Genomic DNA, 26,028 nt, shown 5'->3' on the forward strand with positions numbered 1-26,028 from the left:
ACTGTTGAATAAATGAACTCCTTAATATGACACAAATGATATTAAGACAGGGATCAGTATGACTTAGGTCCAGCGGTTCAAATCACGACGCCGGAAGACCAGCAGTGAAGATCCCGACAAGATAAGTAAATTAACTATTTCTAACCCTCTCCTCCCCCCTAACCCTCCTTTAGGGGTGCCTAACCCTAACCTCCCCCCTGTGAGTGCCTAAACCTAAACCCCCCCCGCAGCCTAACACTAACCTCCCCCGGGGTGCCTAACCCTAACCCCCCCTTCCCTTAGCCTGACCCAAACCCTTCCCGGGGGGGTGCCTAACCCTAAGTCCCCCCGGGAGCCCCTAACCCAATGTGCGGCTGTCCGCGGACCGCTGCCCGGCTTACCTTCGTTCGGTATGCTGGGCGTCGGGCTCCCGCCATAGGGATAATGATAGGCGTCAAGATTTCGACGCCTATCATTAGACCCCTGCCGGGATTAGACAGTCGGGAAGCCTGCGGTCGCCATTTCGACCGTCGGCTTCATAACTACGGGCATGATTCGGACCCGCTCGCGAGCACACACCGCTCGCAAGCAGGTCGATGTTCCCCCACTGCGCATGCACCGCCTCCGGCGTGGGCATGCGCGAACTTTAGTGAGCGGCGGCAGCTCCGTCGCTCAGAGGCTCACTACAAGACGGGGCGGCTGTCGATGTTGACAGCTCGCCCCGTTTTGTAGGCGGGGAGGGGGGGTGGCTGCACAAACGCAGTCGTTCCCTTAGGAACGCCTGGCATTTGTGGGCGGGCCCTACTGACATCACTCGTGATTAGAGCGGGAAGTCCACTTGGGCTTGCGGGAGCTGAGACCCTCACGCAGGGTCTCTACGCAAGCCCAATGGTCGGGATAATCGCGACCATCACCAGGCTGCTCGCACTATCTGTGGGTGGTCACCCACAGTTTTGCGAGCGGCCTGGAGGCCGAAACAAAAAAAACGCCCTGATTCAGAGCGAGCGCTCGGCAAACAGCGAGCGCCTCTGAATCAGGCTCTACATCCCTTAAGACATGTATCAAAACCAATGAGGAAAACCTATATTTGTATCCAACCTATTTCTCTGAATGTTGTGATATACATGTTCTAGTCAAACATTCCTTTACAATAGTAATCATATCTGTAAAAATTATCTAGGCTGCCTTATAAAAGTACCTCCTTTCAGACAACAAAAGTGTCACTGTTTATCCACAGTATACAAAATCCCCATGACGTTTCCTCATATAATCTAGCAGTATTACAGATATAATAAATGTAAAGTACATTTTCAGGCCTCCTTCTCATCGCAGTAACAGTAAGTGGGAATTTCCAGCCAGGAAGTGAGAACAACAGCTACTTCTTCACAGAGCACAGCAGCAGAAGCCACTACACACCTCCAGCCAAGCGAGAGGGAGGAGAAAGGCTCTGTGATGCGATCAGGACCGCCCAGACCGCAGAGGGGAACAAGGAAACTGAAAGAGAGCCGAGGACAAGACAAGAGCTGGCAACAAGCTGAAGTCGCACTTCCTGTTTCCTTGCACTGGCTGCAATGGACAACTAGGAATCAGTGGTGTTAGAGGGAGAGGGCACCTGTATCACTGCGGTTATTGGATTGTTGATTGTCACTGTCACCTTACAGCCTGGTGTGGATGGTTACACCGAACAGGGGGAGAGGAAGGCAGATCCCACCGGCAGCAGCAGCAGCAAGTGACACAATTACAGGTACAGTACATCCCCAGCTGCTGGGTTACATGTCTGTCACTGCTGACTGATCATATATACGTAGTATAGCTCTGAATTGAATTTCCCAGCCTCACCCTTTGATATGTCAGAGAGGTACTCCTAGCCTGCATCTTTGTACACCACAAAGATTACTACTACACCAGTAGTAATGACAAGGAACAGATGATGCGTCGTGGGGCATAGGGCAGCACTTGCCCAGTCCAGGCTACTTGTACAGGTTGTGTCTAGGACCCCAAGCGGTTCATGTTTTCCAGGTCACATGTGGATTTTTAAAATGTAACAGTTGATAATACTGCTAAGTGACCTGGAAAACGTGAAGAGTTTGGGGTCCTGAGGACCGAGTCTGGGAACCAATGGTCATTTCTTATTTTAGTGTAAGCCTTTGTTTGGTACTGTACTTGAGAACACGTTTATGGACTAATTGACATTGAGCTGGAATAGAACATTTTTAAAGAGTTCTTGTTTTTTACTGCTTTCATTTGTATACAATGCTAACATTATCCTACATTGTAGAAAATAGGATATTGACGTGTTTCTAGACTCTTTTATGCCTTCAGGTGCGCTTTTAAAATCATTAGAAATTTAAGGGAGTCTGATATAACAATTCAGATGTGACAATTGCTGTACTAATATATAGCAACAAGAGAGTATATACTGAAGTTCTCTATGTTCACACAGTGTTTGCGGTTTATTTACCAATCTCTGCTGTCCTGCCTTATTGCTGAGAGCCCTTACCTTGTACTGCCCTGCACGCAAGCCGCAGGCTAAGGCACACTTTCTTTCCAGCATCCTGCCTTATTGCTGAGAGCCCTTACCTTGTACTGCCCTGCACGCAAGCCGCAGGCTAAGGCACACTTTCTTTCCAGCATCCTGCCTTATTGCTGAGAGCCCTTACCTTGTACTGCCCTGCACGCAAGCCGCAGGCTAAGGCACACTTTCTTTCCAGCATCCTGCCTTATTGCTGAGAGCCCTTACCTTGTACTGCCCTGCACGCAAGCCGCAGGCTAAGGCACACTTTCTTTCCAGCATCCTGCCTTATTGCTGAGAGCCCTTACCTTGTACTGCCCTGCACGCAAGCCGCAGGCTAAGGCACACTTTCTTTCCAGCATCCTGCCTTATGCTGAGAGCCCTTACCTTGTACTGCCCTGCACACAAGCCTCAGGCTAAGACACACTTTCTTTCCAGCATCACATCCGCTAACTTCCTCTCTCACCTCCCTGGACCACTCACTTTACTGCCTTTCAAGAACTTCAGAAAATGTTCATCTTTGAATAACTAAGTCATTTTAGGACATGACTTATAATTAATACACAAAAAGCAGAACTATGTCTAAATGAGAGCCAACTTGATGAATATCATTGAGTGACATTGTAATATTTATATAGGTGTCATTTGTCTGGGATTGTCTTTCACACTGCTTTATTTTAATGATTAATGTTAGACTTTTATTTCATATTTTTTATAACATTGACCTGTTTTGTTAGAATGCCCAGCAGTGCACCACTTCTATTTTTTCTGTTTGTGTAATGTAGTTCTTATCTTGTATTTCTGCACCACTTGACTTACTGTATATGGTGATGTGCGATTTAGTGGTTTATTTACTAAAGTGAGAGTTTTTACAAGTGGAGATGTTGCCCATAGCAACAAATCAGATTCTACTTAGCATTTAACTAGCACCTTCTAGAAGATAATAGCTAGAATCTGATTGGTTGCTATGGCAACATCTCCATTTCTAAAAACTCTACTTTAGTAAATATACCCCCTAGATGTGTTGAGAGCCAACTGTAAATTTATGACCTGGTGACAATGAGTCTCCAAGTCACTTGACATGACAGTGTGGATTCACAGAACGCAGGTGTTGACCATTATAATCCAGTAGTACATCACTCACATCAAGTAACTGCCAGGTAATGTGGAACACATGCAGCAGCAGTAAAGTAAAGGCATACTGTATTCATTCTTTCTACTATTAAACACAAACTGTTTATTGTCACATTGTTGTGTTACATGTGTGGGCTGCTGTCTACAGTGAGGAAGGGACGCAATAGAGACATTAGTGGGCACTACACTGGTAAAATTATTGTATATTAATGCACAATACTGGCATTGCTGTCATTAATTCTATGGTAGGTTTAATACTGGACGCTACTGCCATACATATTACTGGGAATTACTCTGACTACTCTTTATATTTTTATGGATTACTTGTACTGCTGGGTATTACTACAAGGGTTCGACTGGCCCACAGGGGTACAGGGGAAACTCTCACTTTAGTAAATATACCCCCTAGTCTCCCCATGTCCATATAAAAAATTTTGTTGTTTTTATTTTTATGTTTATTACATTTCTTGCATAATGTCCTGCTCGCTTACCATTTTATTAAAGATGTTAAGACTCTGGCTGTATACAGGTGTGCACTATAATAACACTGAGATATGATTATTGCAAGTTTTCATGTCTACATTTGCAGGGGTGTAGTAGGTATTACCACCGGACGCATGTCCGGCGGTTCAAATCCCGACAGCGGCAGCCCGGCAAGGGTGAAAATCCCGATTGTCCCTAAGGTAAGTATCGCTAACCTAATTCCCCCGCCTAACCCTAACCCTCCCTTAGGGGTGCCTAACCCTAACCTCACCCCCAAGTGCCTAAACCTAACCCCCCCCTCCACCCCGCCTAAACCTAAGTCCCCCCGGGGGGGTGCCTTACCCTAACCTCCCCCCGGGGGTGCCTAACCCTAACCCCCCCTTCCCCTAGCCTAACCCTAACCTCCCGGGGGGTGCCTAACCCTAAGTCCCCCCCGGGAGCCCTCCCCCACCGTGGCTGTCCGCGCCCGGCATCACGTCGGTCTTCCGGCGTCTGGTTAATGACAGGCGTCTAGATTTAGGATTAGAACGTCTGGAATCCGGCGGTTGGGATTTAGACCGTCGGCTTCCAAACTACATCCCATTTGCATGTATACCTGTATTGCAGCAGTGTCCTTGAAAATCGTAATAAAAGTTGGTAGTGTAAATTCTAAAATGATAAATAAATCAAAGTGGGTATATTTAAGTAACTGCACAAAAGTTTCCCATTATAAAAGAAAATACTGGGATCACCATATTTTCATCCTGGGTTAAATCTGGCATTACCTTTACAAGAAAATTGCTTGCAGTATTTTACTGAATTTGCAGAGAAATTGCCTTTTAGCTTTTTGGAAAAACATTGATATTGTATTTTTTTTTCACTCAATTCATTATTAACCATCTGATGTGCTGAGAAGAATCAATGTTTTCTTTGCCTATCTTAAATAGACTGTCTTCTGTTTGTACTCAGCCTACCAGGATGTGTCTTCATATGTTGGTGCCTTCTATTTTGATTGGCGTAAAATTTTCTGCTAGTTGAAGATTTGTCCATTTCTAATTACCTATAATCCATTAAAATGATGTGCACAGATTTTTTTTTTTAATGTATCTTTTGGCAGTATTCCCATTGTTATATGTCCGTTATTTTCCACTTTGTTTTTATTATCTATCTATCTATAGTATTTGCTATAAATAAAAAAAAAAAAACCTATAGCTATTATGGGCCCCTGTCAAATTTTGATATGCAGCCCACTTCCATGAGCAAGGAATAATAAATGTTATATGTTAACTACTAAGTTTTATTATGCTTTGCTGTGGATAAAGCAAAGAAATGCATCAACAACAAAAAAATATATAACATTTTAGACTGTGGTGATTGTCTAATATGTGGCAGATCAGGACATCAGCTGTAGGGTGTAGATAGTACTGAAACTTTTGCTGTCCTGTATAAAAAATAAGATTTAACAACTATATTAAGTATCACAACTTTAAATCATTGGAGGGTTGACGCAGTGATCTTCTCATTTGAAAAATGACAAACGCTCACATCCTGCTCATGTATGGGTGCTTTAGCCTACTGTACCAGTTTCATTGAATCCCAGCTGTGGGCTTGAATTGCTCTGAAACCCAAAACTGCTCCTCAAAAATTACAGGTCCCCCAACATATGTCCCAGTCCCTATATTGGTATTCCTGGCTCCACAATAGTCAATAGGTGGCTGTGCACAATCCTTATAGCAGGGTCGTAAATAGTGGTGTGCGAACGGTGCTGTCACCCAGGGCGTAGGGTCCTGGGGTTGGCACCATCACTGCCCCACAACACCTGCATTTAGTTTGCAAAGTGGTTGGAACGGCACTTTGCAACCAGAACTGTTACAGAGCATCGTCCAGGGGATGTTCTTGGCATGCACCCTGCAGCCTATAGAGCTGTCTACTTCCTAGTGCCAGCAGTCCCCTAGGCGTGACATCACAATGTTACGGGTTTGGGGGACTAGGCTAGCACAGGGCGGCGTAAAGCCCTGCTTCATAGTACCTCCTTACATAGTCAGGTGGTTTCCATTTATTTTTTTGTGCAGTGCTCAGTATATACCTGTGATAAGTGTCATAAAATGTTTTTATAGCAGAGGTTTCATAATGAAAGATGCCTAAGAAGACAAAGAAAACATTGACTAACCATCACCAAAGACAGACACTGGATGTTTGATGTTTTGTTAGATGTTGCTATGTCAGCAAATCTGGAATATTTGTGAAATTCCCCATGACATTTTAATTAAAACATGTAGCATTATATGTATTCTTTTATGACCTTCCTCTTAAAATATTTGTGGCAAGTCCCTTTTGCTGCCTGACTGTCAAACACAACAAAAATCTAAAAAGCTTTTACCTCCTAACTATCCCCATTGACGAGCAATTTATCTACATTCCCTCTTATCCAAGACACACAAGTAGTTACTTTGTAGCCAACAAAACGTACTCCTATTACTTGCTCAATTCAACGCGAATTGAATAGCGCAGAGAAGGAGCTCCCGGAGATATTCAATTCAGCGCACTGTTAAGCCCAACTGAAGGATTTTTTCTTGCATCCCACCTGGGGTGCGGGCAGAAATCCGACAAAAACTACTGACGTGATGCTGTTTTATGCCCTTAGCGTGGCGGAAACAGCATCGCGCCAGGCACTGAAGTCGGAGAATGACGGTTCTCGCGTCTAAACACCCTGTTTAAGGCGCAACAACAGGCATTCTCCAAAACCGCGCTGAATTGAATAGCTCCGGGAGCTCCTTCTCGGCGCTATTCAATTCGCATTGATGAGTCCATAGATGTGTTAGTATACCCTGCAGGCCAGAGTTGTCTGACTCTTGTGCCATTGGCCACAAGTAGTAGTGTGAGGCTGTTTTAATGGCCTTGGTATTCCCTGATAAATTCTTAATTCTCTATTAATCTGCAATCATGTAATCCTTCACCCAGGCATATTTTTCTGGAAAAATAGGTTCAGGAACTGGGGTTGTTGCTATAGAAAAACAATATATATAAAAGCAAATCATAATAGCTCCACTTAGCTTCATCAACTACTTCGGGTGCCGTTCTCACAGTGGTAATAAATGTCAAGATAAAAGGATGGCACTCCAGGAGATTAATGTAGAACTTAATCAAATATATAAACCACCCGGACAGCCGAGGATGTTTAACGTTTCATGAATCACTTTATTTCTTCAGGAATATATATATATATATATATATATATATATATATATATATAATTTATATGTAGTACTGTAGGTCGCACACGCCTAAAGTCAAAGCATGTGAGTGCTAGGTCAAATTATTCAGTATAAGCACCAAAAGTTATCCAGCAATGGTAAACTTGAGGAGACCAGCACACCACCACATAGTCTAATGTCCAAAAAATTATTTTAATTGAGTATGAAAAAGACAACATCATATAAAAGCCATCATAAGTGAAAAGTAATTATACTCATCCATATGATGTGGAAGCATGTTATCAGCAAATGGGAGCAGTATATGGCCATCCCATATACTGCTCCCATTTGCTGATAACACTCTTCCACACCATATAGATGAGTATAATTACTTTTCACTTATGGCCACCATGATCGGGCACCCGGCATCACCCTCCTCCCAGCACAGCTGCAAGGACAGCCGTGACTTACATAGAAGCAGCAGCCTTGGCTCCTTGTGTCCCGATCACTGTGGCCAGCGGTGATCGGGAAGTTGGCTTCACCCCTCCAGACACATTCAAAGAAGGCTGTGTGTATCCACTCAGTTAGGCTGCATAATGCAGTCTGCACTTACTGTGTAAATGTCTCTGCCCCCTCTGTGCACACCAGCTGAAGTTCCACCACTTACCCTGCCCACTTTGAAGAATAAGCTACCTACACAGCCTTGCTTCTCCTAACCATGGCTGAAGGGCAGGGCTTCATTAACCACTTTCCTGGCATGGTCGCATCAGATCCGACCACACCAGACTGGGCTTTCTGGTTGCATCTGATGCGACTAGTCAGAAATGCCCACTAGGCGGCTGCGGGAAGATAAGTTTCCCGCAGCCGCCTATATCAGAGGGACCTCCTGGTCCCTCTACACCCTCGGCTCCCCCTCCTTTGTGTCCCGATCACTGCTAGCCACAGTGATTGGGCACCCGGCATCATCCCACTCCCAGCGCGGCTGCAAGGACAGCGGTGACTTACATAGAAGCAGCAGCTGCGGCTCCTTGCAGTCGCGGCTGCTGCTTTGTCTCGATCACTGTGGCGAGCAGTGATCGGGAAGCTGGCTTCACCTCTCCCAGCACGTTCAAAGAAGACTGCTGTACTATGTCCAACTGGCGGCACCCCCCTCCCAGCGTGGCTGCTGAGCTGTTTCATGCCCCCGGGACTTCCCTCCCCTTTTGCCGGCTTCATAGTGCTGCCGTGTCTGCAATAGTAGCAGATATCAGGTTTATTAGCGCCGCCTCTGTCTTCTGCCCCCCAATAGCCCGATCATTGCTGGCAACATTGATCGGGTAATGTCTACTGAGTGACAGTGTATATATATATATATATATTATACAGGGGTGCTGACAGCTACGCCGGGTCCGGAAGAAGAAGGGAGCGTGGCCCGATCGCGTGTGCTGAGCTGCTTTGATGTAAGATACAGGGGTGCTGACAGCCACGCCGAGTCCGGAGGAAGAAGGGCGTGGCCCAATCGCGTGTGCTGAGCTGCTTTGATGTAAGAGGGATGGGGTAGGCGGCGCCGGACCCAGGCCCCTACCGGGACCCTCCAGCAAGCGCGGGCCCGTGTAATTAGTACCTGCTCCTCCCCCCTTCCGGGGCCTCTGTGTATATATAAATATATATATATATAACAACAAAGTATAGGCGGCACTCTGAGTCTCATGAACAAAATACCCTCACCAGAGGGTATTTTGATCATGATACTCCGAGTGCCAGCTATACTTTGTTGTTATAGTAAGCCGGGGGTGCTGTCCTCCTTGGAGGGCACCGGAGCAGGTTAGGGCTATATGCCTAATTACACAGAGTGCAGGAGTGCCGGTGCACTGGACTGGATATATATATATATATATATATACACACACACATATACATACACAGACATACCTGTCCCTCATTTCGTCCCTCCCCAGCTAGCAGGTCTTTTTTAAAGCTACAGTATAAAGTTTTTTTTTTTTTTTTTTCAAAGACGTCACCAAAATGGTAAAACGTGACTTTACATTTTTTTGTTAAAAAAATATTATTTGAATCAAGTTTATATAGCTATTATATACATGTTTTGCTTAAAAAAATAAAAAATTAATTTGGGGGCGTTTTTTTGAAAAAAAATAAAAAATGTGTCAGTTAAGTGGTTATGAGCTACATGGGCATCAGGCTGTAAATGTTCAATGGCCTATATTGATAAGGGGAGAATCTGTGACTAGTGCTGTGTGGATTTGGTCACCCCCTACACTGTCAGCACCACTGTCTCCTAAATATAGAAATTTGCAGAATTTTGTGGAAAAAAAAATAGAAATACCATTTTAAGATTTATGGCCGACTATTTGATGCAGCTGATCACCATCATGCTGCCATGATGATGGGCCTATTTTTATGTGGAGGCCTGGAGCTGTAGCTCCATCCACCCCATTGTTAATCTAGCCCTGCTGACAGGAGAAGAACAACCGCCCCAAGCCCAGCAGCTGGGAAACTCCCTCATAGGGACGAATTCAATTCAGTGCAATGTTGAATAGCCGCGGATGGGAGCTCCCGAAACTATTCAATACACTGCGCTGTTTGGGCGGCTAAACGATTTATTCTCACACTCCCCTGGGAATGCGAGGAGAAATCCGACAAAAGTGCCGGGCGCGCAGCTGTTAGCCGGCTCAGTGCGGCACTTTAGTTGGAGAATGCCGGTCACCTGACCTTAACACCCAGGTTAAGTCGCACGATCCGGCATTCTCAGACTTACCTGCTTCTTGACCAGGCAAACAGCAAGTTGAATTGAATAGCTGTGGGAGCTCCATCCTGCGGCTATTCAACTTTGCACTGAAGTCCTGTCTACTCGGTTACCAACCAGCTAGAGTATTCTCCTCTGGGGATTAAGAGAGTGGGTCCCAGCCAACAAGACTTTCCACAACTTACAAAATGTATTTGACTCCTCCTCTCTCATAAATAGGGTGAGGGAAATATTACAGAAATATCCAAACATACAGTGCACATATGAAGATTCATTTATTACACTTAACAGAAACACACAGATTGCCAGCAATCAAAATACAATTGTGATTAAACCAACTCAGGGATACTTAGGGGCATATTCAATTAGGTGCAAAAAGTCCCGTACTTTTTGCATGCTGGACTTTTCGCCGACATTGCTGGTTTTCCATGCGGAAAAGTATCGCGCTCGTCACCGCTTATCCCCGTGTTCAATTAGATACCCCCTAATAGGCCTGCTGAAGGTATTTGGGGTACTTAAATTCTCTCAATAACTGCTAATTAGCATCTTTGCAGAAGTGGTGAAGAATAGCATTTAGCAGTTTTTTTGCAGAAAACAAAAAAGTCCCAGCATATTTGGGGGTACATGAAAATGGGTGCTAGCATATTTTGAAGTTGCTAAAGTGACGTTTTAAAAAACGTAAAAAATCCACCTGCCGCAAACACCGGCAATCTTAAAAATACCTGGGGCATACTTGGGGACCCCACCGGAGTCTTTTTCGCTAGTTTTTAAGTTTGTCCCCCAACTTTGGTTTCTTGTTCGCCCCCAAAATGAAAGTACTTTTTTGGGGTGTTCTTTTTTTAAACTATTTTTTGACACAGTTTACCTTTTGGGGTGGCTGTCCCAAGGGTGCAGAGTGGTTTCCGCAAGTTTGCACCCCAAAACCCCAATTCTGCACTTTTTTTCGACAGCTTTCATAGGCAAATCTTTTTCACCTATTCCAATGCATTGACTTTCCACACCGGCGAAAAGTGTTTGGAAGTGAATATGGTGATTATTATTATTACCAGTTATTTATATAGCGCACACATATTCCGCAGCGCTTTACAGAGAATATTTGAATTGAATAGCTGTGGGAGCTCCATCCTGCGGCTATTCAACTTTGCATGCTGGACTTTTCGCCGACATTGCTGGTTATGACATTCTGGCATGAATGCGCGCACACACTTTTTCAGCTCCACAGGTGATCCAATAAATACTGACAACACAAGTGGGACTATCTTATTTAAGGTTGTAACAGTCTGGTCGGTGATTTCCTGGCTATTGAGGGGTGGAGAGACAAAAGCTGCAGGCTATATCTGATGTGGGATCCTAAGACTGCGATCTAAAGGAGTATCCTCTTATATCAGGGGTTCCGAACCACGGTCCTCAAGGCACACTAACAGTTCAGGTTTTAAGGATAGCCATACTTGAGCACAGGTGACTTAATTAGTACTTCAGTTATTTTGATTTAACCATCTGTGCTTAAGCATGGATATCACTAAAACCAGGACTGTTGGTGTGCCTTGAGGACCGAGGTTGGGAATCACTGTCTTATATCCTTAATATACAAGTATATTCACGGTTCGCGTAGATTAGTATTCATATACGTACTTCACGGTGTAATGAATTACTACACTATCAGGCACTTGTCCTTGTCCCTCTTTTTTTCTTAGATTTATCCGACTTACCAATCGGTTTCTTCAAGGACTATGCAGCCACCTGTTTGCAAAAATGAGTATAGTGTGATTTAATACAAGAAAAAGGAAAGAGACTTCCTGAATAGTACCAACTTCCCATGTGATTAAACAATTTTAGGGGCTTGGCTTGACTAAGAAAATTAAACCTTTGATTTTTGATGGTTCGATGTACACAAACTTTGCCTCATGCACAAATTATTAAAAATATTGTATCAAATTGCCTTCAGGCTGTGTGTATAGGGTTTATATGAAACAAATTAATTTCATGTATGTACACAAACTTTGTTTGAGCCACAAAATTATTGAAAATATTGTATAAAATTACCTGCAGGCTGTGTTTATAAGGTGTATATAACACATAAATGCATTCTGTGTGTATAAATGGGTCCCATTCCCAAGATATTTCATTATGATAAGCAAATATTCCAAAATACGGAATATTCCGTTATCCAAAATACCCCTGGTCCCAAGCATTTTGGATATCGGAGACTCAACCTGTGTATAATACATACACATACACAATTTGGCCATGCCTGTTAATTATTGAATTGAGGTGATTCAATCAGCCTGTTGCTACAGGTATATAAAATCAAGCACCTAGCCATGCAGTCTCCATTTGCAACTTTTTGTGATACAAAATGGGTCATTCTGAAGAGCTCAGTGACTTCAACTGTATGGCAAATGTGGGGGTTGGGTCATGGGAACCCCTTCTTAATTTCCCTGCAGTTTACCTGTAGGTTAATTGAGCAGATCAATGCATTGAGGGCTCCCAGAGTAGAAAACAATTTACTGTGGACTGAGGTTTCAGCCATTATATTTCTCTAATGCTGGGTACACACTAGACGATATGTTGCCTGGTCCAATGGATCGGAGCGACATATCATCCACATCAGCCAGTGTGTACCCGTTATGTCGCTGACGATACGCGCTCCCGAATGCAGCATGGCCCCGCCGGGTCCTGTCACTAACGAGGTCGTACACACTACACATTGTCTATTGAGTACCGACCTTCAGCTCTGGATAGACTAATATGTTACATAATAACATTTTAACAGCATTGGATATCTGTAAGATGAATTTTTTACAGATGTGTGCCCATTCACCTAGCATTTTTGCGCCATATGGCACAAGCAAGGACTTGCAGTCCCCTGTCATTAATGATTAAAATAATACAAAGAAGATACTTATGACACATAGGGGGTCTATTTACTAAGCTTTGTTAGGAGATAAAGTGAACGGTGATAAGATACCAGCCAATCAGCTCCTAACTGCCATTTTTCAAACACAGTCTGTGACATGGCAGTTAGTAGCTGATTGGCTGGTACCGTATCACTGTTCACTTTATCTCCTAATACAGCTTAGTAAATAGACCCCTTATTCTGTATCATAAGTATCTGCTTTATATTATTCTGTAGTACAGATGACAGAGTGTAATATTATGTTATGTTTGGGAGGCACTGAGAGTGGTGCCTCCCGTGTTTTGTAAAAGATAGGAAGCGGGGGGCAGGGCCAAGCCACGGACAGTAAAAGCCCGTTGAAAAATAGCAGTGACAGGGACGTGCTTCAGCCCACATCAAAGCATGCAGCTGCCAATAGGCAGATGTGATTGGGCATCAGTTCTGACAGTGACTCTATCCGGCTGTCACTGTCAGTGCTGAACTCTGAGTGTCATTGTGAGACTCCGCAGGGCCCAGGCAGCATGTGAGTGTTCAGTTAAATACATTATTGCTATTTTATTGTCCAGGTCTTCTATTTACTTAATAGCGCCACATCCACTACTCAGTAAATTGAAGCCCTGGACAATAAAATAGTTAAAATCCTAATGTCCCACTCCACACCCACTGATACTTTATTAATAACTTATGTCAAACCTGTCCTTCACAATATACTAGCCTAGCCTGCTCAATACAAGTTTGCCAAACTTGTGATGAGCAGGCTACTCAGGCACCGAGATCCCGGGCATTGGTGTGGAGGGCGATGGTAGCGGGAGGCGGCGGTGGTGCGCGGGAAGCAGCGGTGGTGGTAGCGGAAGGCGGCGGCGGTGCTAGCGGGAGGTGGCGGCGGTGCGTGGGAAGCAGCGGCGGTGGTAGCGGGAGGCAGCGGTGGTGCTAGCGTGAGGCGGCAGCGGTGGTAGCAGGAGCCGGCAGTGGTGGTAGTGGGAGCAAATGGTGGTAGCTGGAGGTGGTGGCTGTAGTAGCGGAGAGGTGGTGCGGCAGTAGCGGGCATCTCGGCGACGGGACTCGGTAGAGAAGATTATGGCTGCAGCATCACCCGTTTCAAAAATGGCGCCGCAGACCCATTTTTTAAATCCAATATGGCCGCCTCGAGCAATCAATCACGGCTCGCCGCATCATTTTCCCACCATCTCGGCTAGCTTATATAAGCCAGCGCGAGACAACGGCATGCTAGTCCGCCGGCGGAGAAGGAGCGGTGAAGAGCTCCTGAAGAAAGAAGATGGCCGAAGTCCTAGTGGGCGGCGGCCATGTAAATTAGCTTAAAGGCTGCCGCCCACTAGGTGAAGAGGACTCCAGAAGCCCTGGGGAGGCGGCGATCATGTAAAAGAGCTTAAAGGCTGCCACCCCCCAGGTGAAGACGCCATTTAATAAACTTAACAACCAAGGGGTCTATTTACTAAGGGGAGAAATGGGGGAAAAACGCTAAAGACAGAGAAAATCCCTGTACATACCGCTTCTCAGTATGTACTAAAGAGACTTTCTCTGCCTTCAGCCTGCTAGCGCTAAGCGCAGGCTACAATATCGCACTGCACCTGGGGCACTTAGCACTGCCATATACACCTATGGCAGCGCTAAGTGTCCCAGGTATTACTAAGGGGAGAGATCACTTACCGTCGGGCATCTTCTACAAGTGCCAGCGTGCCCTTGAGGTCCGGGCATGTAGGAACTTGTGGTTCTCCAAGTGGCGGCATACTGGGGTAGGCTTGCTGGGACCTGTAGGCCGTCTGTAAAGAACAATATTATTATACCATGAACCCTGCACCCACCGCCACCAGGGGTGCTGGGCATAGCACTGGGCTTTAAGCTCAGTGCTGGATATTGCTCGGAAGGGGGGAACCCAATTTTATTTTTTGGGGAATTCCAGCAGTGGGCTGACTAGCTTAGGGTTGGTTAAAGTGATGGCAGGGGGACCCCACACTGAGTGAACCCCCTGCTATGGCATTATCACCGTGGCTGGTTCAGCCTGGTGCTGGTTACTGTTAAATATTGGGAACCCTACGCTGTTTATTTTTTTTTTGTATATACGGGGGTAGGTAGGTTAATCAATCAGTGCCTCCCCAGCCATTGACATCACCGCACGTCACTGGGCACAAATACAGGGATGGCCACGGGTAGTGAACCATATACTTTCATAGCTGCATACAAAGTTCCTTATAGTGTACTAGGTTTTTCTATTACAACGGAATTGGTTATGAAGTCGCAGATTAAGCATAATTCGTGGTGTGAGGCATGGCGATGGTCACTCACGTCAAACTTCTGTCTTTTGCCTTTTTACCCAGATTAGCGACTCTCACACAAGCTACATGAAAATCCAGTGTCAATATTCAGGGTACCCCAATAATGTACTTTTGTCTCATTAGTGTTGTATATAATGGAGCATACACACGGTCAGATTTTTCTTTTGAACGATTTTTTTTTTCAAACGATTTGAACGATTTTGCTAACGATTTACTCAACGATTTGAACGACATCTGAAGTAAAAGAACGAAATCTGACAAATCTGACTGCAAACATGTCAGATGTCAGATATCGTTCGCTAACAAACGTGAACACGCATCGTTCATCGTCCATACTTGTACACATGAACGATTTTTCATTAGATTTGAACGATTTTTAAAATCATTATCGTTCAAAAATCTGATGAAAAATCTGACCGTGTGTATGCACCATAAGATACATATTTGTGGAGAAAATAAAAACTTTGACGGGTCACTTGGAAAGTCTGTAGTGCGCCAAACAGTGCTCTTTGGCGCAGTTTGACAATAGATAAATGTGGACACATCTGTAGTAACCATATGTGCACCAAAGGTACTATAGAAAGAGAAAGGTGGAATACTGCACCAGATACGTGTTATCTAGTGAAATAATTCTGAGTACCCCATATGATATTATGTAAATATAATTAATTAATATGATTCATTCTATATTTAATTCGGGGGTGCCGCCTACTGACAACTGGTTAATATTCAAAAATCAAAAGAGCAAAAAGTTGTTGTCCTTATATACTGGCGCACTGTGTAACATACAGTATAAAACATAACTTTTATTCTTTTACATAATAAAACATGAATATTATAATATATTTGAACCAGCGAAATATTAAAAGATAGTCTCTAAACAAAGACAAACATATATTGTGTAGACAAAATACATAGAGTGAAATAAAGTGTTTAAAACAAAAGAGTTTTGTGTCCCGCTGTGTGTTGTTGGTCAATTATATGTGTTTTATACTCAATGATATAAATAAGAGTTTGATGCACACATCAAAATAAATCACCAATCATAATTTATTAGGGATATTCTTGATAATACTATGTAAATATATAAGACCTCCTGAAAGAATATAAACCCTAGTATCTAGCTATGAATTGGAGATATGAATGTATAAAAGTTAAAGAGAAACAATGTCATATAAATAATCCCAGGAATTAATACATGACATTAACAACATAAAGGTGAAGTTCTAAATAATATATATTAATTATATATGTTGTCTATCTCAGATAACAAAAACGGGCTATATATGTGTGTTGCAGCATGCAATACATCTATTGTGATTGCCATGCATAAAGGTGGCACTGTTGTTTATACAATTGTCAGGGCTCCTATCTATGGGTCTGATTCAGAGCCGGTCGCTATTTGCGCTCGCTCGTCCAGAAAATAGGGGTGACTATTCAAATGAACCGTTCGCTGTTTGCGGTCTGTTCACGCCTCTAGGTCTGAACGAGCGAACAAAACTTGCGGTCGTTTTTTGGGAAACTACGCCCCCTGGCCGCTCGCATCCTATGTCATGTCCGCTATTTATTAGATTAATCGAGTACATCGAACAGGGTATGAGCTGCTCGCTATTCTTGTGGTTGGTTTTTGCTACCACAATTTTGCGAGCAGTTCTGGCTAAAAAATAACCCAGTGACGTGGTCAATGACGCTGCTGTTTTAAATATGCACACCCATAAAACGCCCGTTTTGACCTTTAAGCACGCCTGCGATCGGATCTCCACTCCCCGTTTTCAAGCACCTTCCCCTGTTACCACCCACATACGCCTCATCCTATCACTCAAATTATCAGGCATTCGCTATTTTGCGAGCACATGAATTTCGGCCGCACTGACTGGTTCGCGCATGCGTATAACGATCCGTACGCATGCGCAGTTGGGCAAACATCGCTCGGAGCGAACGAGCTGCCGCTTACGAGTGGCTCTGAATCAGGCCCAATGTCAGTAAATAAGACCTAATAATGATATGTTCTCCCTATTCATAGGAATACATATTGGTCTATCCTATAAATCCTTTCTAAGTTTTATATAGTCCAAGCACAAGTACATATATGGTGCCGTCCCATTTGTATGGCACTGACATAAGCACCTTTGTATATGGTGCAGTCTGTTTTAGTATATGGTCATAAATAGTATATGCCTAACATTACTCCCAAATAATGGTCTGTCAATTTAATCACACAATTAAGGGTATACACACTTGTGTGTTGTGAGCACTTACAACAGATCCACGGAGCATTTAGCAGGAGTGTACACCTGCTCTAACCTGTATATTGGTAATGATTGAAACTTGTGACGATTTTATCTTAGTTTCACATAACATGAATTATAAGTGCCAAGTGGTTTTGTGCTAAACACGCATATATAATCTATGCAATGCAGTGTCTGCTGAAAGTTTATAACATAATGGGTTGCTCCTATTAATGAAACCTATTGCGATTGTAACTTTGTTTCACATTTAAATGAGTTACTGGTGCTAGATGTTTATCAGTATTAATAAGGAGAAATATACACATATGTTCCCTTCTACATCAATACTAAGCAGACACGTGCAAATTCCATGCTGTGCCGCATGTGCTGGAAATTAATATCTTAATAAATCCGTACACACATATAGTCCGTTGGTCAAAGACCCTATCAATTTTGGTAAGAGCTGATCATAAGCACAGTAAATACATTCATGATTTGTAACATAGACATCATTAAAAATAAAACACAGCGGGACAAATGCCAACGCGCATTTCGCTGTATTGGCTTTTTCAAGGCTAACCCGATTGCCTTCTGCGGAGTCCTGTTCTTTACATCCGTAACCAATCATTCCAAGGCGTACAGATCACATGATTATCTAAGTAATCCATTTGTTCTCCGTGAGCTATGTCTCCAATATCCAACTTATAAACGGCATTCTACCATGAATTACTCCATACCTAGTAACAATGGAGCTTCAGTTTTAATTAATGGTTAATAAGGAAAAAATATAGAATATATACATTTGGAATCGTGTAGATCCATGTGCTAAAATCAATTATTATTAGGGTATCACAATATTGACAGCAATATAATCAATGATATTACCACATTAAATATATATCAAAATAAACAGAATACAAAAATTATTTATCAGTGTGTCTTTCTACCAAAATGATATATAAAGTGAAACATTAAAAAACCCAAAACACTATTATTGAAAAATCACTCTGTGAAATAAAGTGAAAAAAAGATAAAATATTGAAGTGATAGAAAAAATTATTTTGCTTTATAAGGACAATTAAGTGAAAAAATTAAATTTATAAAAATATTAAATATGTGACTTCAAGAAAAACCAGTTAAAGGATAAAATGACTGTGAAAAATATGTGAGTGCTAAATGTGTATAATATGTGAAAAGAAACAAATTAATTAAGTAAAAATTAGGAATGTATTCAATAAATGTAATAATTGTGTCAAGTTCACCCATGATACTTTAAAACTTGTTAGAATATAATAAAGTAAAATACTTGATGTGAATATATTATAATTTTATCAATAATTAGATAATCTTTCATGAATTACTGACAGAGGGCTTTAGTGGTTCCTCTCATTGATTATGTTTCCTTAGATAATCTCATAGATAGTAACAATTATATGGTTTTAGGTTTTGAGAAAGAATTTTTGTCTCACTTTGGTGTCTATACACAATGGTATTGAAACCTCAAGATCTATATGAATTTCTAGATTCTATCACTTATTACCATCACTCCGGATAAAATAGAAATAATCAAAATATTTCCTTTTTAGAATTTTGTATGTGTATACAGGGACACAAAATTGATCATATATGCATGGTTATATATGGGATTTAATATGCACTAAGTAAGACTTAAGATGAATAGCCAAATTTACTCACTAATATTTTATTTGTATATTATCTTATGTAATTCGGGTTGTTACTATTTAGGTATTGGAATTTATTTATATATTGTTCACCTTATTTACACTAATTTTATTCACATCAAGTATTATTTTACTTTATTATATTCTAGCAAGTTTTAAAGTATCATGGGTGAACTTGACACAATTATTACATTTATAGAATACATTCATAATTTTTACTTCAATTGATTTGTTTCCTTTCACATATTATACACATTTAGCACTCACATATTTTGCACAGTCATTTTATCCTTTAACTGGTTTTTCTTGAAGTCACATATTTAATATTTTTATACATTTTATTTTTATAAATTATCACTTAATTGTGCTTATAAAGTGTTAGTATGGGTTAATAAGAATAAAGCAAAAACTATGTATCACCCATTAACACATATTTTTTGCTTTATTCTTATTAACCCATACTAACACTTTAGTCTCTCACTGGTGTGCTTCACTGGGGTGGCTGTCCTTCACCGGCTTTTTGGGGGTTCTGCACCCCGGACTCTGACCAAGTGATAGGGACCTCCGGTATCAGAGACGCCGTGACACGGTCCGGAGGCTTAGCCATATCTTTGCAAATATATGCAACTGAGATCTCTGAAATTTCTACCACCATGTAGTTTTTCAAATCTTATTGCTGATTTCATTCTGAGTGCTGGGGGATTACTTTTTTTGTTTCTTGTATAGACTAACCCCTCCCTTACATGCACCAGAGTGATATTACTGAAGTGATTGAGCAGCTACCAACATGTGTATATATATATATATATATATATATATATATATATATATTATATATATCAGAGGTGCAGCACACTCCTTCCCCTATGGTCAAAAATGCTGCGGTGCCAGCTACAATAACATATATAATGATCCAGGTGCAGCCGTCAGCAGACTTGTAAATAAGGACATCACATCACCTTAGTCGCAACGTTTAGGGCTTTATTGCCCTTTGTCAGGCTGTTGATGTTTGTGCAGCCTGACGAAGGGCAAGAAAGCCCGAAACGTTGCAACTAAGGTGATGTGATGTCCTTATTTACAAGTCCGCTGACTGCCGCACCTGGCTCATTATATATATATATATATCTATATATATTGTGACACAGTAAGGTTAGGGGGTCCCTCTCCTGGGTAGAGGACTCCTTCCTTACACACACACACAGCAGCAGGGAAGCAGCACACCAGTCTGGATGCAAGTACAAGCTGGTCGGCGCCAGTCTTTATTGTACAATGTCAGAAATAACACAAAGAAAACAAACGTAAATCCTAGTCCTGTCGGGGCACTAACTTCACAGGTAGTTCCCTCACTACCAGAACCTGGCAGGGCCTAATGTCCTCGCCAGCAACACAGCACAGTACTCACAGATAGGTTTTCCAAGTGTCTCTGAGCAAACTCCCTGTCTGCTCTCCCAGGTGAGACAATCAGCCCTCAACACACTAGGCTTATATTGGCCACTCTCAGGTGGGAACCCAATCAAGCCTGTTACCAGGCTAAGAGAACCAAAACCTGGAGTGGCCGTGGGTGGAGCCCTCCCTCTCCTCTCACCCACAACCCCCAGGTCCCAAACCGGCTTTTCAAAAAGCCGAAACTCAAGCCTGCTATACTGTAGACTTTCTCCTGGGGATTTTAAACACATAGGACAAGAATCTGGGATAAATGTCCCTGCCACAGACCACTTTACCAGTGATCCTATCACAATATATATATCTATATATATATATCCACACACTACCGTTCAAAAGTTAGGGGTCACCCAGACAATTTCGTGTTTTACATGAAAACTGACTTTTATTTACCAAATGAGTTGCAAAATGAATAGAACATATAGTCAAGACATTGGCAAGGTTATAAATAATGATTTTTATTTTAAATAATAATTTTGTCCTTCAAACTTTGCTTTTCGCCAAAGAATGCTCCTTTTGCAGCAATTATAGCTTTCCGGCCCCTTGGCATTCTAGCTGTTAATTTGTTGAGGTAATCTGAAGAAATTTCACCCCATGCTGCCTGAAGCACCTCCCACAAGTTGGATTGGCTTGATGGGCACTTCTTGCGTACCATATGGTCAAGCTGCTCCCACAAAAGCTCAATGGCATTGAGATCTGGTGACTGAGCTGGCCACTCCATTACAGACAGAATACCAGCTGCCTGCTTCTTCCACAAATGTTCTTCTGTGTGATCCAAACACCTCAAAGTTCGATTCGCCTGTCCATAACACTTTTTTCCAATCTTCCTCTGTCCAGTGTCTGTGTTCTTTTGCTCATATTAATCTTTTCCTTTTATTGGCCAGTCTCAGATATGGCTTTTTCTTAGCCACTCTGCCTAGAAGCCAAGCATCCGGAGTCGCCTCTTCACTGTAGACGTTGACACTGGCTTTTTGCGGGTACCATTTAATGAAGCTGCCAGTTGAGGACTTGTGAGGCGTCTATTTCTCAAACTAGAGACTCTAATGTACTTGCACAGTTGTGCATCGGGGCCTCCCACTTCTCTTTCTACTCTAGTGAGAGCCTGTTTGTGCTATTTTCTGAAGGGAGTAGTACACACCATTGTAAGAAATGTTCAGTTTCTTGGCAATTTCTCGCATGGAATAGCCTTCATATTTTAGAACAAGAATAGACTGTCGAGTTTCACATGAAAGTTCTCTTTTTCTGGCCATCCATTAGTCTTCTAAAGCACTTAGCAAACACAATGGACCATTAGAACACTGGATGATGGTTGCTGGAAATGGGCCTCTATACACCTATGTAGATATTCCTTTAAAAACAGACGTTTGCAGCTAGTAAAGTCATTTACCACATTTAATTTGAGGGTAATTACATCCAAATCAGGTGAACGGTGTAGGAATTACAACGGTTTCTATATGTGCCTTCCACTTTTTAAGGGGCCAAAAGTAATGGGACTATCGACTCAAAAGCTATTTCATGGACAGGTGTGGGCTATTCCCTCGTTATTTCACTATCAATTAAGCAGGTAAAAGGTCTGGAGTTGATTCTGGAGTGTAAACCCACAGCATAACGACCGAAACATAGGCGGGCGGTCAGGATGCAAGCGGCCGCCCAGTTTCTGAGCGACCGCTTGCATCCTCCGACCGACTCTGAATGAGGTCCTATGTCCCAATATTTATACACCTGACTGTATATATATATATGTACACATACAGTCGCACCGATACATACATGTCATGCTTCCCACCATGGCATTTTTATAACAGCAGGCACTTACCTCTCCATAAACGAAGGAAGTGCAGTCAGACCCATTTTACATTACATTACAGGGAGGAGTAGAAGCAGCTCCCCAGTTCCCGGGCTTGTCTTTAGCTCCAATAAGGTGCCGGCCTGCCGCGCATGCGCGGTTGCTATGAACACAGCCCGGCGTTCTCTGGCAGCCTGAGTGTGTGGAGCTAAAGCCGCGGCCAGATGAGAAGGAGACAGAAGTCTCCTCACAAAAAATACTAATAACGATGGTGCAGCACCGCGATGTATCGGCGGAGGGGGGGTTTCTAAGTACTCAGAAACCCCCCCTGCGTGCGCTACTGAATAGTGTCCAATATCTTACAAGCAATGTAACCACAGATTGGTCATCATATTACACAGCAATAGTGGCGATATCCATACTATAATCTCTTTTTCTATGGTGCAGCCAATTAATGATGAATGGACATTCTAGATCCTGTAGCAGGCACTAATACCCTGTGCTCTTTAACTATGTACTATTCTTACCTTTCTGTTAGTACTTAATAAAAATGAGAATACCAAAGAAAAACAATTACCTGTTCTCTTATTGAATGCACGATGAAATTGCTTCTGCCAAAAAATTTTTTATTTGAGGTGTTCTAGTTGTATTGCTTTGCATGGGGGCCCTGTAGCAGGAGTGGTCCATGTGACCAGCAGCGCTATACAGACTGGTGGCAGCAGCGCCTACACCTACCAATCACACCAATGTCACTGTGCGCCCTGTGCACAGACTGCTGTGTAGCCTATCCTATTCAAGCGAACGCAGGCCCAAAGCACCTCCCCCTCCGCTTTACAGGCTGCGCACAAGGTGCCACACCTCTCTCTTGCAATGATGATGTCAATAAAGTTTGTTCTTGTTATTGTTCAGCTTTAACTTGACGGATCGAAATCAAGCAAAGTGCAGGTTATTCTAGGAGTTTCCACTTCAATTTTCATGAAATCGGTTCAATAGTTTTTGTGGCAATTTGTATTAAATAGTCACAACATTCTTATTATTAGTATAAATTAGTTATATCACACTGTGGTCACGTCTCCAGGAACAGTGGATCACTGAGCAGACAAACAGTATGATTGTTATCTAATTAGTTTAGTGGACCCTGCATATGACGGGTCACCTCAGATTTGGCCGACTCTCTAGCTGGCTCCATCCACTCTCTGCTGTCATCCTCCCCCGTTACGGCTCTGTCCTGTTCTAAGGTTTCCCCTTCTCCCCCACAGTGTGGGAGCTGTTGGGGCTCACACATTGATAAGACAGCCCTACAAAGTTATTATGTAGATAGGACATCATGCTTATTGTACCTGCTACATACAATGAGGGTCAGTGAGGTACCCAAAAGCTGTCAAATTGTGCCAGCAACATAGCTAATGTCAGCACCAATATCTTATTTTGCACAATCCCCAAATTACTTGCTGATCCTAAAAATATCTACTACACATACAAACCATGTACATGCACATAGCCTGTCTTCAGTCATTTCTCCTTTGAATTGTTTTCTTTTCAGCATGATAGGGCCCATCACTTCTTTCTGCATATTTGCCTGCACTGTGTGCCTCATATAGGAAATGCCAGCTTTATGCCTGTCTTTGTGCCATAGCCCAGTCAGTATTGGTCCGAGTCCTCTCCTAGGGAGTAGTGACAAATGATCGGGTCCCCACAGCTAGAGGTACTGATCTTAATTATTAATTCTAAGAAGGCCCAAATAATTATTTATACACTATTTATGCTCTACTATTTCTTTAATTTATTAGAGGGCCAAAACTTGTAGTGCATACTTTTGGCATAATACCACTTATAGTGCCAATAGTCTGCAATACAAGTAATACTATGCAATGCCGTCCATGTGCCCACTGGTAATTGGTGTTCTTCTTGGTGGTCGCATCCAATAACAATAGTACATTGCCATTGCTAAATAGGTAGAAGTACTATTGCAGACGAAAACACTTACTGTTGCCAGACATAGGTCTTTTCTTTCTTTAGTTAATAGAGCTCCATGTAACAGCTGTTAGCAAAAAGCTACTGATGCTTGTTATATATTGAAGAATGGTGATGGTGGCAGGGGTTGTTCAGATTTAATAATTGTTGGACAGCCCTTAAAATGTACTACAAGCTCACATTTCTGAGGGGCTATTTATCAAGATCATCGGTCCCATGAAAAATACAGAAACAGCAGTTTCTGCATTGTTGAAGACACAAAAATCACAGCACACAATGTATGGAGATATTTCAGTAGTGCAATTTAACAGGTTCCGAATACCAAAAGTTATCGGAACATGTCTGCTTGTCTGTTACCCAGCTTACCTCTATGGAGCACCCCTGCTGGAGAAGGATGATTTGGGGATCTGTAGATGAGCCCAATTACAATTGCAATTAGTTTGCAGTACATATGTGTGACTGGATGGACTGAACACGTTGGGTATAATGTTTTTCTCATTGTTGGGATGTGGTACCCCATAGTAAATACCACCAACAATGTTCCTTATTGTTGCAACATACGGTGATAAGGAACATTGATTCTCTGGTTGCAGTGCATTTATATAAATAGGCCCCTAAGTGAGAGCAACCATGATATGTACAGTCTGAGGAAATAACAGATGTAATTAAGGAAAACAGCTTTCTTTCTGTTATGTACCTAAGGGTTGCAAACACTTTACATAGACTAGCTTTATTTGTGTAGCCTATAGTCTAGTACTACGGCAAAACTTTCTCACAGCTATGTTAAAACTGCAATGAGCAAGAGAGGAAACTATGCAGTAATTTCCAGACAGCTGTTCTATGAATTCTATCAAGTAGTGTTACGCTCATACTTTATATCCAGTATTCTATATACCATTTTAGCTATGTGTCTCATTATTTTATGGTACAAAAGCAATATAATACAGTGGGGTAATCGTTTCCTCTTCACTTGGCTTTTGATAGACCTTAATTTGAATATTCAGTTTTACTTCCTCTTGGATTGTGTAAGCAAGAAGAGTAGCACAGATTCTAATAATACATAACACGTCTATCTGTATATAAAGTATGTTGACATTTATAACTGATTTATGTTTCCTTAAACTGCATACACACACAACGATTTTTTGAACGATTATCGTTAAACGATATCGTTTAATGATAATTGTTTGAAAAAATCATTCACTTTCTGAGTCAAACGATGAACGATTATTGTTCATGCGCGTTCACGTTTGTAGTTCAGTCAGACTTGTCACTTAACGATTTTCATCAAGGGAATATGCAAAAAATCGTTTGTAGTTCAAAGAAATCGTTCATTACACTTTAAAAAATCTGACAGATAATCTGACAGAAAATCATTCATAACATCGTTCATAAAATCGTTGGTAACAAAATCGTTGTGTGTATTCAGCTTTAGATTCTGTTTATTTAATTTGCTTCTAGATATGACACAATAAACTCCTACGGCTGCCTGGGACATTATATCCTAAATCACTGACTAAACTGACTGAACTGACCTACAATACCTCAGTGTTGTGAGAGTTTTGCATCTTTTCTCTGTGAAGGCTTAATTAGGCTAATGACCAATTGTGAACATTGCAAAAATTGCAAAAAAACTTTTTACACGTTGTCATTATGGGGTATTGTGTGTAGAATTTTGAGGACAAAAATGAATTTATTCCA

The 26,028-nt window shown here is 42.2% G+C and overlaps 1 protein-coding gene across 1 annotated transcript in view; it reads left to right on the forward strand.

Annotated features, from left to right (window-relative positions):
* Positions 1–1,316: 1,316 nt before the first annotated feature.
* NFKB1 (nuclear factor kappa B subunit 1) overlaps positions 1,317–26,028 on the forward strand; it is a 162,212-nt gene continuing 137,500 nt past the window's right edge. The window contains exon 1 of the mRNA XM_088453232.1: positions 1,317–1,723. The gene's annotated coding sequence lies outside the window, so the exon portion shown is untranslated. The remainder of the gene's footprint in view (positions 1,724–26,028) is intronic.

The sequence above is a fragment of the Taudactylus pleione genome, unplaced genomic scaffold (genome assembly GCF_031769625.1).
Source record: "Taudactylus pleione unplaced genomic scaffold, aTauple2 ptg000573l, whole genome shotgun sequence".
In the NCBI taxonomy this organism is placed as follows: domain Eukaryota; kingdom Metazoa; phylum Chordata; class Amphibia; order Anura; family Myobatrachidae; genus Taudactylus; species Taudactylus pleione.